Below are 17,757 nucleotides of genomic sequence, written 5' to 3'. Positions count from 1 at the left end.
TGTTAGACATAGAATCATATCTGAACACAAACCTGAAGATCTTCTGGTTTTCATTCTATAAACAGAAAACCTGAGTTCTCCAGAGGTGAAGTGACCCACTCAAGGTCATCTAGCTAAGACTTAACAGATTCAGGCTCTTAAAATTCAAATCCAGTGTTAAATATATATATATATATTTATTTATTATATACATATATATATATTATATATATATATATATATATATATATATAATATATATATATATAGTATATATACCGTAGTCTATTATTTCATAAAAACAAACAAAAAATGTATTAAAGCCAAGATATGAGTTTAACTTGCACACCTTTTTTCATTGACCTATTGATAAATTAAGTTCTCATTTACAGTCAAATTCTTTCCTGAGAAGCATTGCTATGAAAAGATACTGATTTCATTAAGTGATTATGGAGGTTGACAAGTTGTTCCAGTAATAGACCAAATAGCATTTTGAACTGGTTTCCTTTCTAACAAAGATAGATCAAGAGTTGGAAATGAGGGCAGGATATATGAGTGAAAGTTCCTCCCAGGAGGAGGCACTGTAGGATGCAGAGTCAGTCAGACTGTACAGGTGCAGACCTTATCTTTGCAGCTCTCACTAGCTGTGCAATCTTGGATAAGTCTTATGTGGACTAAGGGGGGAGGGAGTAGAGTCAAGGTGGTAACTCTTATTCCTGATGCCCACCCCCTGCCCCGCCCCACCCTGGCCTTGTGTCTGTAGATAGTCAGGCACAGGCATTCACATCACCTCAGAGAGAAGCAGGTTTTTAGAGAAAACTTCCACAAGTGGTTATGTGAAATCAAGTATGGGGAGAAGTGGGGGAGCAGGTACAGAGTTAACACCAAAGCAGTGGAGTCTGGGAGACAAGGAGGAAGAGGCCCTGCTCCCAGGAGACCTGGGGGAGGGCTTGGGGCTGGGGAAGGAGGTCAGACATGGGGACCAAGAACCCTGACCTGGAGAAAAGAGGGCCTGCTCCAGGCACCGGATGAGGGATCACATCAGGAGATCACCCTGCTCCCACCTTCCCACCTCAGGGCCTCATATTTACGTTCCCTCTGCCTGGAAAGCTCTTTCCATGGCTCAGCGCCTCATTACCTTTGGTCTTTTCAGGAATACTGCTCCAAGTGGGGCATTGCCCGCCATCCTGTCTAGCATAAAACCCCTTCCCCCATCTCCCTCTAGTGCATTTCTCAGATTTTACCTACCTTCTTAACACACACAATACACGTCAGGGCATACATGGCCACCAGAGGTCCTAAGATCCTATTTTCCAACAAAAATGATAAGGGAAAGAAATAAAAATATACAAGGCTCTGCAACATCACTTATACATTTCTCTTCCTTCTAACGCATGCCTGCTCCAGGGTAATATTTCTACTAGATGGTAGAAGGTAGAAGTTCCTCTTTCAGAACCCCCAAAAAAGAAAGAAACGTTGAAATTTGACGTCCTCAGAAACAGCAGCTTTGGTTTTAAAAGAGAAGGTTGGGTCACCTAGTTCCTGGGGAAGCAGTGGCCAGGTCACAGCCATAGAGCTGCACCACAGAAGACCCTCTGTCTGCCTTTCTTAAGACACAGCTGTGATGAAGAACAGGGATTCTCCACCATTCAGACTTCTGAAACAAAAGCGAACGCCTCAGAGGGCTAAAAAGCTGGCATGATTCCCATCTTATTAAATAACCATTACTCTGTCTTCCGATATAAATATTTCACAGTGCAAGCATGCATAATCCCCCAGAAGAGAAAAATGCTTTTTTAATTGCAGAAATTTGTATATATCTTTCTTTCAGAGAGAATCCTTTTTCAAAAACCCAATTAATTAATAATATAAAACTCTGGCAAAGAGAAGAGGGGCTCTTTCTGGTTCAGGCCTCATGAACCCCAGCAGCAGGCCAACATCTGCAAAACAGCCCACGCCTTTAGGAACACATGGGTGGAAAAGTCAATTTAATCCTCCCTTGCTAAGCTGTGGGGTGAGGGCCTCTGTCAGCAGGGGCTTGCATGATGCCTGTGGTTTTTCCCGCAGAGGAAAGTCCACTCACACCACAAGATTTTGCTGAACAATTCCCAGCTGTAACGTGTGAGCTCATCTTTGGTGCCTCAGTTGAAATGCAGAAGATACAGCTGTTGTCAGCCAGCCTCCCTTCCTGGGCCATAAGCACCTCCTTACATGTAATCACCAGATGCCATGAGAAGGGAAAGGGAGCAGAAACCAGGGAGACAAGACCTTTTACAAAAATAGGCTCAACATTCACCTCAACAGCCTGTTTAAATTATTGAATCTGAGAAAATTTATTTGACTCAACTAAGGTTGAGCTCCCCAGGCACCTCACGTCCTATCTAGCAGAACACAGGATCTTAAGGGAGTGCAGATCAGCAATGGAAAAAATACAGAATAACTCTACTCTCCATACAGCATTTGGGATGCTGCTGCCTCCACTCCAAGGCTACATTTGGGAAGGAGAGGAGAGAGGACACAGGAGGAATAGCAAGAGAAGCTCTACAGGTCTGTTGGTTTCCTTTAAGGAGAAATGGTCACGGCTGCACAGATGTTTAGTCATGGCAAGGGGCAGGAAAGAAATACACATGTTAAGTGCATCACTGGAGAGAACAAAAGGGTTATGGGGTGTTTCATTATAATTTTTCTCAAGCTTAAAGCGTGATTTAGGAGAAACCGTTTGTGGCATTGCTGCATTCAATTACCCAGCACAGATCTGGATGGGCCCGGCAGCAATTTCCAGGATTCCAAATGTGGGTCATAAATATGCGCTAATCAGAAAGGACAATGCAATCAAGTGGCTTCACGTATTTATCATCGCTTCTATGAAGGGCGTTTCACTGATGAAATTCAGGAAGCCTGGGCTTTATATGCAGAAATTAAGTAATCACAATTCCTACCCTCTTGAAATCTAAACTTGGCAATGTTGATTTGAACAATCACATAAACACACACTGAACAAAGCTCATCTGCAATTATTCTCTGCACCAGCACTGAGATGTAGCCACGGAGAAGCTCTTTCTCATGCCCACTTAGCAATTCTAGACATGATGTTCTCACTACTTGAAACTACAGAGTAGTTTCACTGCCCTTAAAATCCTCTGTGCTTTACCTCTTCATCCCCCCACCCCATAAACCTCTGACAATCATTGATCTTTTCAATGCTTCTATAGTTTTGCCTTTTCCATAATGCCATTTAGTTGGAATCATACAGTAGGTAAATTTTCAGATTTGCTTCTTTCACTTAGTAATATGCATTTAAGTTTCCTCCATGCACTTCTTTTTAGCATGAAATAATAATTCCATCGTCTGGATGTACCACAATTTATTTATTCATTCACCTGTTGAAGCTTGGTTGTTTCTAAGCTTTGGCAATTGTGAATACATAAAAGCAAAATAAACATCTATGTGCAAGTTTTTGTGTGGACAAAAGTTTTTAGCTCGTTTGGGTGAATACCAAGGGGGTATGATTGCTGTGTTGTGTATTAAGAGCATGTTTAGTTTGGTAAGGAACTGCCAAACTGTCTTCCAAAGTAGGTGTACCATTTTGTATTCCCACCAGCAAGGAATGAGAGTTCCTGTCATTCTACATCCTCACTAGCATTTGGTGTTGTCAGTGTTCTGGAATTTAGCTATTCTATTAGATCTATAATGGTATCTCACTGTTGTTTTAACTTGTAATTCCCTAGTGACATATGATGGGGAGCATCTTTTCATATGCCATCCCATCACTTTTGCTGTGTACTATTCATTGGAAGAAATTCACCAGGCCCAGCTCACAATCAAGTGGAGGGAATTACACAAGGGCATGAATAGCAGGAGATGGGGCCACTGGGGACAGTCCTTATTTCCAGGGACCATCTCAGAGGCTGTCCAGCATAATTAGATTCAGAAAAGAATGGAAGAGAGGAATTGGAAACAAACCTAGACAGTGCTCTTGAGAAGTCTTGTTAAAAGAGAAAAAGAAATGAGGGGATAATTGCAGAAGGATGTAGAATTAAAGGATATTTGAATTTTATTTGTTTTAAAACAACCAGATCATGATAATCAATAAAGGTGATATATTTGATTGAATATGTAACAAAATAGAAATCTATTTTATACCTTTATTCTGATACTTCCTAGAGGTCTCGTGAACAACAATGCTCAGGTTTGTTAGTTACAAAACTGAGAGGGGATTTTTTTTTTTTAAATGGTGTGTTTCGTACTCATGTAGGGGGTCATAAACAAAAGTATCTGTATCCCAGGACTTCCAGGATGATTACCTGTACACTCTCTAACTGCTGAAATCAGCCACACTTCAGCAATCATCTGGTTCTGTTTAGGCAAATGAAACCAATAGGTCTCAGTGAGAACAGGCATTCTGTCTTGGCTTAAAAACAAGCCTACAGCTGCTTGGAAAGGCTGGGTACTGGGCAGAGACCTGCATGTGGCAAATGGCCCAGTGATGCCAATTAAAATGTTACCCAACTGGAGTGATCATTCAAATCTAAATAATGTCAGCAGTTGCTTTATCTCCTGACTCTACACTACAACAGCACAATAACATGTGTGCTAAACACAGAGACAAAAGAAGATGAATAGGCCAATTAATTTGCAAAAGCAAATATCCCAAATCTGTGTCTGATGTTAATCCACTGAGAAGAAATGAGTCTTAGGATCTTCTGGAAATAAGGATCAGACAACTGCAGGGTTTGGGGAGAGTAATAAATAATGAGCCTTCTTCTCCTTCCACCTTCAGAACCAACTCAAAATAAGACACAGAATGGAAATTAAAGTGTTCGCTTTGCTACTGATAAGAGATCATGTCTTCAGAGTTGAGTCTGTTCTACTCCCCATCCCAGTCAGTCCAGATCTTGGGCCACCATTACCTTATATTGATCCTGAGTGGTGAGGGAAGAAAAAGAACATGAATCTTCACAGCTTATAGCTTCTGATGGACTTGCTCTTCTTTGAGAAAGATGAGCCATTGGATGTCACTTGCCATAACATATGTAGGGGCCAAAAATTTTAAGTGAGTAAAATGCTGGATTATGTTGTTGCAGGGTTAGTGAGAAATACTCTTTCATCAGCTTGGACTATCAAAAAAGCACACAAGTTCAAGTAGTGACCTGTATAATGTACCGAACTGACTCTACACTGAACCAAGAAAACCCTTAATGGCTTCCAAGTGGTCACTTTTTACCCCCCTTCTCCCCTTCCCAACAGAGAAGATAAGAATCTTGGAAACAGGAAATAGGCAGAGGACAGACACCAACTAACCTACCTCAGTTTGCGTGCTTTCAAAATTCATGTTAGCACAGGATTTTATTGAAATTCCTTCCTCTTCTGGAAGGGAATGAGGAAAGAGTGGACAGAGGCCTGGGGCATTTTCTGGCAAAAGTTCCTCCACAAAGAAACATGGCATGGCGGGGAGGGTGGGGGGCTCCTCTCTAGACAGAGAAGTGCCCAGCTCCTCCTGGGGCTCTGGGATGCCTGCTCTATAGGCAGCTCATCGCATGTGTGAAAGGCAGGCCAAATACACACCAATAAGGGAAATCCAGCAGGTTTTATCAAGCACTTACAGTGCACCAAGCCATATTCCATGTACTGGGAATGCAGGGATAAATTCACACTCAAGGTCATCCAGGAAAGCTAGTCTGGAGTAGGACCTCACCTCAACCATCACGATGAGCCTTAAAGAGTTTTATAGTATGAATACTCAATTACTGTGGGGGATAAATGGAGAATCTCTTTCCCTGGAGTCATTCCCTGCTTTCCCAAATATATTCCAGGCACTACGCTCAATTTGAAGGTTCCAGTAGGGCAGGAAACAGAATATTCATGGATCTTACCTTCCATGATCGTAAGTCTGCTTTTGGAGAACACCCTAAGGTGGGCTCTACTCCACCAGAAACTCTGTATGATCTACAAAGTCCCTCTACTCTGATTCTTCTTGAACTCTCTTGGCCTCCCATATCTGATGTGCAGCCAGCTTCCTGCTGGTAATACTAGACTCATCCTAAGCATCCCCTCTTCCAGGAAGCCTTCCCTGTCCCCTTAGCAAGTTGGGCTCGGAGGCTTTGTGCTATGCTCTTGGCATACTGCGTGGGCTCTATCCTCAAGAGAACCTCATTTATGTTCCTTCAGGGCAGGGGCAGTTTCTCTTTCAACTTCACACTACTCAGCGCCGATCACGGTGCCTACTGCAGAGTGGGTACTCAGTAAATATTTGATGCACCTTAACAGTTCTTCCAACCAAAATGGTCTCAAGTGCTCCAGTGCCTAGGAAGCCTCAAATCTCAAAATCCAGGGACAGGTTAAGGATGAAACCAAATGTGGATGATTGCTGTCCCGCTGTGATTCTGGCGGCTGGCCGACCACCCTGGGGGAGGGCATGGGATACTTGAGGTGGGGAGAAAGGGGACGAGCAAAAATATCTAACCTTATTTGAGTGCCAGGAACTTCGCTGAACCTGCAGCGAAGTAAACGGACACCGCACTTCAGGTTATTTGAGACAGATGTTCCGGTCGGAAGCCTGAGCTGGGGAGGCCTGGGCCGCCGCCCACCCCACTCGCCACAAGTAGCCGGCAGGGGGCGCGCGCGGGCCTCCGGGCGCGGCCCGCGGGGCGGGCGCTGGGCTGGTGCCCGACCGGGCGGGGCGCTGGGGCAAATTTTTGGTTGGCTGCCGCCGGGTGCTCACGTCCCAGGCCCCTTTTAAACTTGGCCTCTCCCTCTCCCTCCCCTTTCTGCTGCGGTGCACTGCTCGGTAAGTGGTTTCTGACGGGGTCGACGCCGGAGCCCGCCACGTGGCTGGGGGACTCTCCAATGGCACTTACTAGGCGCGCCCCTCCTTGTCCCCGGGCCTGCCCTGTCTGGGCCCCCGAGACCCGGGTTCGGCTTCAGCTCGGCGCCCCCTTGGGAGAGGTCTCCCAACCCCCAGGGGAGCCGCAGTGAGGGTTTCTCTGAGGCGGGGAAGTCCTTGTGGTGCGGGGTGGGAAGGCGGCCTTCCTTACCGGAAAACGACCCTCGTGGCACCTAAGAACCCTCCTTTCCCCCAGGGGCCGAGGTGCTCAGCATTTCGTGTGCCTTTGACCCCGACTCTCAAGGGATCTGGGCCACATGGAGCTTGAAACTCCTACAGTGGAAAAAAAAATTACAAAACACATTTTCAAACTGATCCGAGGCAGAGACGCAGAGCCCGGGACGGTGTCCAGATTCATGGCGCACGCGGGGGTCTCCGCCTGCCTAGTGGCTCTGACCACGCGGACGCGGCCAGTTTAGGGAGCGGGTGAGATCACCCGCCTGAAACGCTTTAGGTTTCCGTGCCGAGCAGAGCTAACTCCGGTGTTAGCAAAAAACGGAGGTAATTTCGCCCACACTGACACTCCCCCACCACAAATGCCTTTCAGTTGCCACTTCTCGCGGAAATTGGGCTTTTTAAAAGGTTTGGGGCTGAGTCCTGCGGGATCGGCTAAGTGCTGTGAGCCTTTAAAGAGGGAGCCTGCTATTTCCTCCCTCATATTCACCTTTAGGGGAGTGACAGTGCGGTATGCAGCAGGAGACCCTCTAACATCATTTTCAGGGTGTGAGGCCCGTCGTGGTTTTTCTGTCCCGGGAAGAAATCGGAACCATTGGGGTTATGTGTTCCACTGGTATACATTACTGTAGAGAGGGCTATTCTCCAAATTCAGTAAAATTTGTAGAGATCTAAATTGAGAGTGAATGAATGAGGAAATCGTCCTAGTTATCATTGATACCGCGAATAATCTCTTAAAATGTGAAGCTCTTGGTGTGTTTACGTATTTGCTTCATTTGTGAAAGACCCTTTTATTGATCGGGAAATACCTAATTTTATGATTAGGAAACCGAATAGGACATTCATTTTATCCTGCTTTTAAAGAGGAAACAAAACGTCTCGTTGCAAGCTGTGTCCTGGGCACCCTCCCTTTTCAGCTATGTGTATATATGTATGTGTGTGTGTGTGTGTGTGTGTATAGGGACCCCAGGGACCTACCCTGACTACCTCCATCGCTAGTGAATGGCACTACAACATAGGGAAATGCAGTGGTCTGGCTTTGTTTTACACCTGACTTAGATATTGGGGGCTCTTGCTGAGCCAAACTTTAAACAGCTCCCTCTGGAAGAGAGGTTGGACTGAGCCAGGAAGGAAGCAGCAGCCGGAGCCAGTGTCTATTTAAGGACTTTTCTCCACTCCCTGGGCTCTAACCCCCACTTCTAGGTAAACAAGTTTCAAGTGTTAAAAGTTTCAGTTTTTCCTAGGTAAATACTGTTGCCAGCAATGTTTATTTTTTTTTTAAATTGATACTATTCTGTGCTAATTTAACAAGGTGATAAATTTGGAAAGATAACTGCTGATGTTCTATAAAAAGGATTCCCACAGTATAGGAATGTAGTTCACTAGTCATTTTACTTATGCCTAGAAATTGCAGATTCCCAGCGTCAGAAAGTTTGGAGAATGTAACTGTTTTTACAGGCATTCTACTCAGATAGCTTTTTCATCAAAGGTAGCTAGTAGATAGCCCAGTAAAAAGAAGACACTCTAGACCAAAAGAAAAAACCCAAACCATAAAATGTTACCATATGATATTCTTACCATTGTTTTTCTCACTTTCCTACCAGGCTCAGCCCAGTTCAAGATGCTGACAAACTTCAGGTATTGACCCAAATGGAGAGAACTTGGCTTCAGTTATTAAATAGTTGAATAGAATTCCTTGGCCAAGGATGAGAAAACTAATCTGATTGGATATCATTCTGCTCTGATGGGTTAAAGGATTTACCTGAGGCCAATTTGACAGGCAGGAATTAAATATTGAAAGCAGTTACATCCCATACCCCCTTTAAAAAGTATATTATAAGTAAAGTGGGGGGAGGGGGAATCCTCTAGTAAGTAGGTAATGCTTTATTGTGCCAAGAAAAAGGTTATTTTAGAAAAAAATTGAATTTTTAAGTGATTGGTGTCTAATCTTTCAAAATGTTTAGCTTTGGCAATGGTGGCCATTTTGAGTTTGAATCTTCCAGAAGGCTGAGGTGAATTGTTAGCATTAGTAAGATAGATTTTGAGTTTAAAAGAAAAAATTTTTTAACATTTCCATCAGACCATTACTATTCCTGAGTTGACAATGTATAGTACACTGGGAAATTTATTTTACTTACCTGCATAGCTTTTGTAAACATGGTCTAGACGCTATTTTCTTATTGGCATCTTATTTCATCATTGCTGCTCTAATTACCTACTGTGATACTTCCTTTACAGGCCTGGTGCTTGAAAGAAGCTTTTCAAGAAGATAAGGTGTGTTTGAACAGGTGACGATTGATACATACAGAATAGAGGTTTTGGCTTTCTTTGTCCCTTTCATGGTGGTAGAAGGGGTGAGCATTTGAGAATGTGCCAAATATCTGTAACAGCATATATCTGCCCCATAGAGAATGTTTGTAGAATTCAATTCTATTATTTAAAAGTTTTTCTACCCACCAGCCCCAGCCTGAAGCTTGACACAGTAACTAGACTGATAACAGTCTACAACTATCATAAGACAACTTGGTTGACCACTTTAATTTTAAGTCCCATTTCTTTTGACTGTTTTAAAGATTATATGTCCCAAGGTATCCTTTTTAAAACTTTATGTGCTTACAGCTTTTTCTATACTAGATCATTCTAATGATTAAATTTGATCCCTTTGAAAGATCAATGGATTCCTAAGGGTCAGGGAGGAGTTTGTTGCAAAGGGCTTGGGGGAGTCTTGAAGAACTGTTCTACAGTTTGATTATGGTGGTGATTGAATGTGTTAAATTTGGGGGTGAATTTTACTGAATGTAAGTTCTATTTCAATAAACGACTTTTAAAACTTACCATTTCTGGCATCTGACATTAGATCTCGGTGTGGTATGAGTGGTGTGGGACTCAGTGTCTTGACAATGTATTCTAGTAGCCACAGCATAGCAGAAAGCAGAGTGTGAACATTGTTACCCAACAAAATTTAGAATGGCTTTGGCCAATACTGGCTAGCCAGGGCATCCGGTGAGAGAACTGGGGAATAAGTGAGTTTCTGGGTGCTGGATAATTGGGTTTGGTTTAATCTCAAATTTTGATGCATAAGCTGTATGGGTTACTCCTGAACTTTTTCTCAGGGTATTCAAGAGTGCATTTGAAGAGGGTTGGTTGTGAGTCATCGTCTTTCCTGTGGGTAGTGGGTGTGACCACAAGCCTGTTGAGCCTTATGCCCTGTGACTGGGTGCTGGCAGCTGTGCTGTGCCATCTCACCTATAGGAGCCAGCAGTGCCTTCATTTGCCTCCTTGTGCTTCCAGATTTGGTACATAACTTCCAAATCCCTTCCTGGTACCATGGCAACACAGAGCTGTCCAGTACCTTGGTTAAGTAAAATCAGTCAAGGGTCACCAGAAGATGAGCTGCAGCTAGTCCCACAGTTCTGTGGTCCACTTGCCATCCTTGGCATGGCGCATGCCTGCATGTTAAGCAGAGCTCAAGCCAGAGTGAAGGGTGCCAGCATGGCTGGTAAACTACCAAGACATTCTTTTGTGCTCAAGTGCCTTGGGGAGAAGTGAAGCAAATCTGGAGCTGAATGAAATGTTTTCAGAGGACTGATTTAATGCCAAAGGAGGAGCTTTATGACTAAAAGAAAATGTGACTGGAATATAATTCTATTCAATGGTTCTGGTTTCACTGAAAATGTAAAATTTTAGGTAAGAACTCCAGTCACACGCACCCCCAGATGTGAATTGCCTGGTATTGCAATAATGCTGCTGTATCAGTTCAGGTAGTTGCGTCATGTGATTAGATTTCAAGAACGTGGTATCCCATTTTTGACAGGTACTCTTCTGTGTTTCTAAGCTCTTGGGTACAAGTAGTTTTTTTTTTTTCCTTAAAAACAAGCAGGTCATTGTAGTTCAAGTGAATATTCCAAACTTAAGAGTGTTTTTTCGAGGTTCCACGAACCTTAAGCATTTATATAATTTAGTAAATATTTACTGTGTACCTCTAGTGTGTTAAGTCCTGTGATAGATGATTCCTACCTTTATGGTGTGATTTTCCCATGTCACTTTGTAAGACGCAGCTGGTTAGAATGTGCCTCAGTCAACTTTTATAAGGAGTAACTTCACTCAGTATCTGAGTCAATATCTGAAAGATTCAATTGTTAGAACAAACTGAAGGGACGTATCTATTTATACCCCCACCACCTTCCCAGAAGGACTTGGGGTGGCTTATAAACAAATAGCAAACAATACAATAGAGGAGAGAATAAAACTCAGCAAGAAGAGAGCAGAATAGAAAACCAAGCCATGAGACCTGCCAATTTGGCTCTATGCCTCCTAGGAGCTAAAGGAAATCCAGTTGGTAAAATCAGTGCAGGAGATGGAGGGGGCAGGGTCATGAAGTACCTTGAAGGAAGAGGTAGAATAGAAAAGGTGTCCAGATAACTAGATCTAGAGATATTGGAGACATGCATTTTACCAGTGTAGTGAGGTCAGCCATCCAAGGACCCCTGTGAAGCTGGACCTACTCAGCTGATTAAGCCAAGGTTGAGGATAAAACCTCATGAGAAAAGCCATATTGAGATTGTGTGAACAAATAAAACCGCCAGAGAGATGATTGAAAGGCTTATTTTGAAAAGGTGGCCTTTTCAGAATTTACCTTGTGTTCATAAATTGAAAAGTTCTGATTCTGATATTTTGTCAATGAATTTGTGATTTATCACAATCTGCAACTATGCCACCACAGCTAGAACGCCCCCTGGTGGAGTTTATCTGTACTACAAGGGTCAATTATCTTGAGGCACCCTCCAGGGTTACCTGCATTTCCAAAAGGACAGCTCCACATCAATCTGTCCCAAAGATAAAGAGATAAATTCCAGTCAAATCAGTTTGATGTATGTCACCACAATTTGTTTCTGGGAACAAAGCCGAATGTTGTAGTTGATGGACTGGAGCCCAATACCATTGATTTTCTAGTTGGACAAATGATCTGGCATGTTATCCCCACTATCAAGGGCAGAATAGAGCCCACTGCATCATTTATAGACCTTCTATAGTGGAGAAATATGGGAATCATCATGGAGTCCAAACTGTACTCTAATGCAGTAGCTATTAGCCACATGTGGGAACTGAGCACTTGAAATATGTCTAGTGCAAACTGACATATTCTGAGGTATAACATCAGCTTGGGAAGAGCTAATATTTTAAAAAATGGATATATGATTACTTGGTTTTTTTTTTATATTCCACAGATATAGAAAACAAACTTGTTACCAAAATGGGGAGGGAAGGGGGGAGGGTTGAATTAGGGTATAGGATTAATATAAAAATTACTATATGTAAATTAGATAAGTAACAAGGATTTACTGTGAAGCACAGGGAATTATACCCATTATCTTGTAATAACCTGTAATAGAATCTGCAAAAATACTGAATCACTATGCTGTACACCTGAAACTAACACAATACTGTAAATCAACTATATTTCAATTTTTTTAATTGTAAAATCTAATTTTATATTGATTACAAGTTAAATGATAATATTTTGGAAATATTAAAACTGTATACATGTGAGTTGCCTTATATTTCTGTTAGGCAGTACTGGTCTAAAGCATGAATCAAAATATTCATGGAAACATGCAGATAGTGGTTCCACAATCCAATAGTGAGAAAGATGTTGCTCTCCTACTAAGTAGGACCTGGAGGAAATCCAGAATAAAATTAGCAGTTAAAATGCAGAATTTACAGGTAAGCATCTAATTTGTCAAGTGCACAAGGTGCAGGTGTAGGGAGCCCGTGCTGCTTCGAAGACTTGACGTAAATTCTACACTCAAGCTTGCTAGCATTTATGGGGGCTTTAAATAAAAGACTTCAGAATGAATTCATTAAACACTTTGTTCTGAGAGTTCCCTGTGCAAGTACTTGAGTGTTTGTTAAGATAATCCAGGCAGGGGACCTGATGTGCTATATCTCATTAAATACAAGCTCCTTAGTGAAGAATCCATGTGAAGAACAGTTCTGGTTTCCTGACTTAGTTGGTTTAGGGTGCGTCTGTGTGTGTGTGCTTTTGTGTCTGTAGTAATGTAGTCTTTCAAAAGGGTTTTTCATGGAAGGAGAAAGACTGGGGGAGGTAGCACCATAACTATTACCAGAACTTCTATACCGTATAATTTTAACTACCTTATGTTCAGCAAAATGTTCACAAAATTCTCTTCCCTTGTTTTCACTTAACTCAGCTCTAAGAAGCAGGTCTGTGTAAAATCCCCTTTTGTAATTTTCTTACTACCAGAGACTTTGTCATTTTTGTCTTTTAACAATAAGTGGATTCTTCCTTTAGTTTTCACGATTCTCTTAGGGGGTTGAGGAAGGGGTGCTGTTTTGCCCTCTTGAGGGTAATGTCTGAAGACACTTGATTCTCACACATGGGTGGGTGGGGGCTAGTACTAGCATCTAGTGTGTGGAGGCCAGAGACGCTGTAAAATTCCCTGCAATGCCTCTACACCAAAGGATTATCTGACCCAAACTGTCAATAATGCAAAGACTGAGGAACCCTGTCCTAGAAAATGTCACTCCCAACAGCACCAAGCTGCTAAGACGTTACTGAGTACACTACAAGCCATTCCCAAAATGCAACTTTCTCCCACACAGATCCTCTGTGCTTTGAGGCCCAAGGGGGCTTCATTGCTAGTCTCATTGTTCTCACTTCTAAGTAAGATGGCAGCATTTACAAAATAGCAATTCATTATTTTAAGTAAAGAGCCATGTGGATTTTCTTCTTGTCTCCTCAAAAGCTAGTTTTAGTGTTGATTTTTCATAAGTGCCCAGAAATTCAAAATTCGCTCATCACAAACTAGTGATTTTCTTAATTAGAATTAGTCAAACTGGATGTCTTAGCTGGATCACTGAGAGGAAGCTTGTGTAAGTCAGCTGGGGGACCAGCCGATCTCTGGCCTGGCCCGAGACTTCAGAAACCACCCAAAGGTTACTACTTCTCCAGCAAACAGCTTCAGTCCTCACCAGGGGCACTTAGCGCATCAAAAGAACATTCACAAGCCAGCTGTAGAACAAAAACCCGAGGAACCGAGACCAAACACCATTGACCGTGATCCAACTCTAATTTTAACATCGACCAAAAAAGATCCTGACTAATTTTAGAACCCAAAGAACAATAAAAACCTGAAAACATTGATTATGTTGGCAAAATTAAAACAAGCCACTTCAAGTCATCTGGAGTGGAATCTGAGTTCAGTTAGTGGGCGGGCCATGAGTCACACCCCTTTCAAACGCTGGTTAGTAGCCATCACCGCAGAGATGCATGTGAGGCAGGTGCTATTGGCAAAGGCGGTGGTTGACACAACTGCTCTCAGATGTAGCAGCGGAACAAGGTAGGCACCAGTATCAACTTGGGGACATCACTGGACCCAGTGCCAGATGGGCTCTGAGCAGTCAGAGGGGCTGCCGACCTCTCAGGCTAAAGTGCCCTTCTTCACTGTCTTCTGAGGATGGGCACTTGTCATCTTACACTTTCTTGCATAGAAGAAATAGAGCACGTGCCCCGTGGTGACAAACAATGTGGAGATGAAGACCAGCACACTGACCTGCTGCAGCCACAGGGCCAGCATGACCAGGACCAAATGAATGAGGTCAGGAGGTAGTTCAGGGAGCACTGCACATGGTTCACAGCGCCTTGCTCTGCTTCCGGAATGTTCTGAAGAAGCTGGGTCACGGTGAGGTCAAAGGACCAGAGACCTATGAGGCAACAGCGTGGTGGGGAGAAGAAATGTAAACAGACGTCAGAGACGTCGGTGAGAATCCTGGCTCTGGCACTGACTGGCGTTGTCACATTGGGTAAATGAAGCTTTCGGTGACCCAGTTTCCTCATCTGCAAAATGGGAATCTTTAGAGCACTGTCTCCCTAGAGGATTCATGGGACAGTACTCTGAAGTGTGCAGCACAGTGCCTGGCGTGGTAGTTCCTGTCATTATTTGTGGTATATCGTATTTTTGAATCACCATCACCACCACGATCACTAGGTAGTGATACAACTTCATTTTGGTTGTATTTATTTATGTCTCCTTTTTATTTCAGAAATGGTTAGGACTGAGAGCAAGCCTTGAGCTTCAGATCTAGTCCCAATTGCAGGTTTTTCCTTTTTCACTCCTGGTTTGGCAGAGAAGGAATGAACCTCCTCTCTCCTCACACCCTCCTACTTTCAACCACTTAAAGAGGCTACATTTGATGACACTTCCAAAGCAGTCTCAGGCAGGGCAGAAACTAGCCACTGTGATGGCAGTGCTGTCCTTGGGTGACAGTACTGGGGGCTCTGGTGCTTGCCTCCATGAGAACCCGCTCCCAGCTTCTGCCTGTGGTTGGTTTCCTTCTGGATTATCCCTGAGACCCAGCTCTGGCTCTACAGGGGCCTTCTGGTCACCTCTGCCCTGATCTTTGCACTTAGCTCTGAACTCAAGAATGCTTGGATGGAATATGCTGTGTCCCCCAGTGTCTGCCTTTGCACAGCACTGGCCAGGCCTCCTGTCCTCCTGGGCTGCCCTCGCCGCCCTGCTGAAGCCCCCACCTAGGTTCCCCACCCTCCTGGGCTGTCCTGACCACCTGGCATGGCCTCTGAGTTTCTCAGAGCTTGGCCTGCCAGAGGACTGGGACCTGGAGCTCACCTGTAAAATTGCCACGCCTGGCCCTGAAAAAGCAGTGCTGATGGAGTTAGGAGGTTTTTGCTTTTTAAAATCTAAGAACTATGACTCTTTATGCCTTCAATTTATAAATAATTCTACCAGTGCAGAATTAGCCATCATTTCTAGCTCTTCACAGCTGCAGTGTTTTACAGAAATCTCCTAACTCCAGCCTTTGTGCGTTTTGAAGGCAGAGAGAAAACCCTGAGGTTGTGGCCTGTTGTCCTCCAAGGTTAGGCCTGTGGTCTTTTGGCTTTTCCAAAATTTGGGGCTTGTTGATGAATCCATTAGTGATTTCCCAAGTCCATTTCACCTGAAATAAAATCCAAATAAGCTGTATGTCGGTGCCTGCCCAAATGCCCACAGCCCACCCCAACCTCGTCTGCTCCTTTGTGGGGAAATTCCTGTGGGCACCCACGGCTTTCTATGCCAGGCACCTGGGTCTCTCTAACTGAGGGTCTCTTCTCTGGCAACAGGAACATGAGGACAGGCTGTAAGTGCCCCTGGGCCCAGCCCTTGACTGATGAGTGACAACACTTGGTGTTTCACTCTGGTTCCTTGGCCCTTGGTGGGACAATTCTGAGGTATGTCCCTCTCAGAGGGTCCTGGGTGACTGAGCCCGAATTGCCTTCTGCAGTAACCCACACAGTAGTACACCCTTTATTGGCCTTTCCCCCTTGTCTCACTCCCCAGTCCCTCACCATTCTTCCTGGCATCACCTTCTAAACAGATTACTTTTCACTCTGAATCCTTGTGTCAAGGGTTGCTCGAGAGAGAGAGCCCAGACTGAGACACAGGTAGGCACTGACAGAAGAGGGAAGATACAAGAGAGAGTTAAAGATAAAATTGCACATGTTTGAGATGTGGTCATAAAATATTCTTGGAAAAAGTGATGGATATTTCATTTGGTTATTTTTATGAAGCAGATACTCATGAAAAGAAAATGGTAAATACTTTTCTGTCTTCCAGGATTGAATAGGCAACAGTTGCAAACAGATTTTTTTAAATACATAACTGTTTGTGAGAGGTATTTAGCACAAATTAAGACAAACTCTGAAAAGGATTAGAGGAGGCAAATAAGGTGATGAAGGAAGGAGAAAGGGTCGAGAGGGCCAAATTCAGTCTAGCTCAAGAACTGTGGAAGGGTGAATTTGGGTATAGAAAAGAATTTATTGCCAGAGCAGTTAAAAAAGAAAGAAAAGATAACAATAATAACAACAATTTTATAAAAGCAGCTAACGTTGACTTAAGTTCTACTATATGCTGGAGTGAAATAGGGCTCTCCATAGACTATCTTACTTAGTTACATCCCTGCCGTCAGTTCTGGTGGTGTTATCCTTACTTTACAGAGACTGAGGCACAGTGAGTTTGAATAAATTAGCCACGCATGGTCACACAGCTAAAAGTGACATCTATCCATCTATCCGTCTATCCATCTATCCACCCATCCATCCATCCATCCATCATCTAAATATGTATATCTATCTTTATAAATACATATATTTTATCCATACAATGAAATGAAACCTGGTGAGCTTTAATTGCAAAACAACTTGACAGAAAAGATAATGAATTATAAAAAGTCCAGAAAGAGAAACTGAAGTCAGAAGCAATGCCTGGTTTGTGTTGTATCAGGCAGGTGGACGACGTTGTCAGCAGGGAGGGATGGCCCTTACCTTGGACGAATGAGGTAATATTTTTGCAGGTTCCGCTTCCTGCCATCTTCACACAAATGTTAGGGAATGTCTGATTTAAAAGACACCGCTGATAGCAGGGATGGCCAATTTATCTTGACCAAAGAGCAACCCATATTCCTTGATACAGTTGTCTCTATAAGTTAGCATCTTTAGGGAGGAGGCGAATGAGTGAGATAGGAAGGAGTAATTTTCCCTGAAGACCATGGAATGGGTTTTGCAGGCTGTGTACTGTCAGATTCCAAGGGAACTCACACTGGAATCTCTCTGAATGGAGCCCTTGAAGTTGTGCAGTGTACAACCTGTGTAACTGTACACAGCAGACCCACTTGCCCCCACCAATGAGATCAGCCATATGCACTGA

The 17,757-nt window shown here is 43.4% G+C and overlaps 1 long non-coding RNA gene and 1 other non-coding gene across 2 annotated transcripts; both read left to right on the top strand.

Annotated features, from left to right (window-relative positions):
• The first annotated feature begins 6,673 nt into the window (after positions 1 to 6,673).
• On the top strand, positions 6,674 to 9,870 carry LOC123612397 (uncharacterized). Its single transcript, XR_006719620.2, has 2 exons — positions 6,674 to 8,674; positions 9,275 to 9,870. It is a non-coding gene; the product is annotated as an uncharacterized LOC123612397 (long non-coding RNA).
• Positions 8,734 to 8,807, top strand: LOC123612411 (small nucleolar RNA SNORD93). Its single transcript, XR_006719638.2, has one exon. It is a non-coding gene; the product is annotated as a small nucleolar RNA SNORD93 (small nucleolar RNA).
• Positions 9,871 to 17,757: the final 7,887 nt, after the last annotated feature.

Source organism: Camelus bactrianus, chromosome 7 (assembly GCF_048773025.1).
Source record: "Camelus bactrianus isolate YW-2024 breed Bactrian camel chromosome 7, ASM4877302v1, whole genome shotgun sequence".
Taxonomy (NCBI): Eukaryota; Metazoa; Chordata; class Mammalia; order Artiodactyla; family Camelidae; genus Camelus; species Camelus bactrianus.
This window is presented reverse-complemented; position numbering and strand designations above follow the sequence as displayed.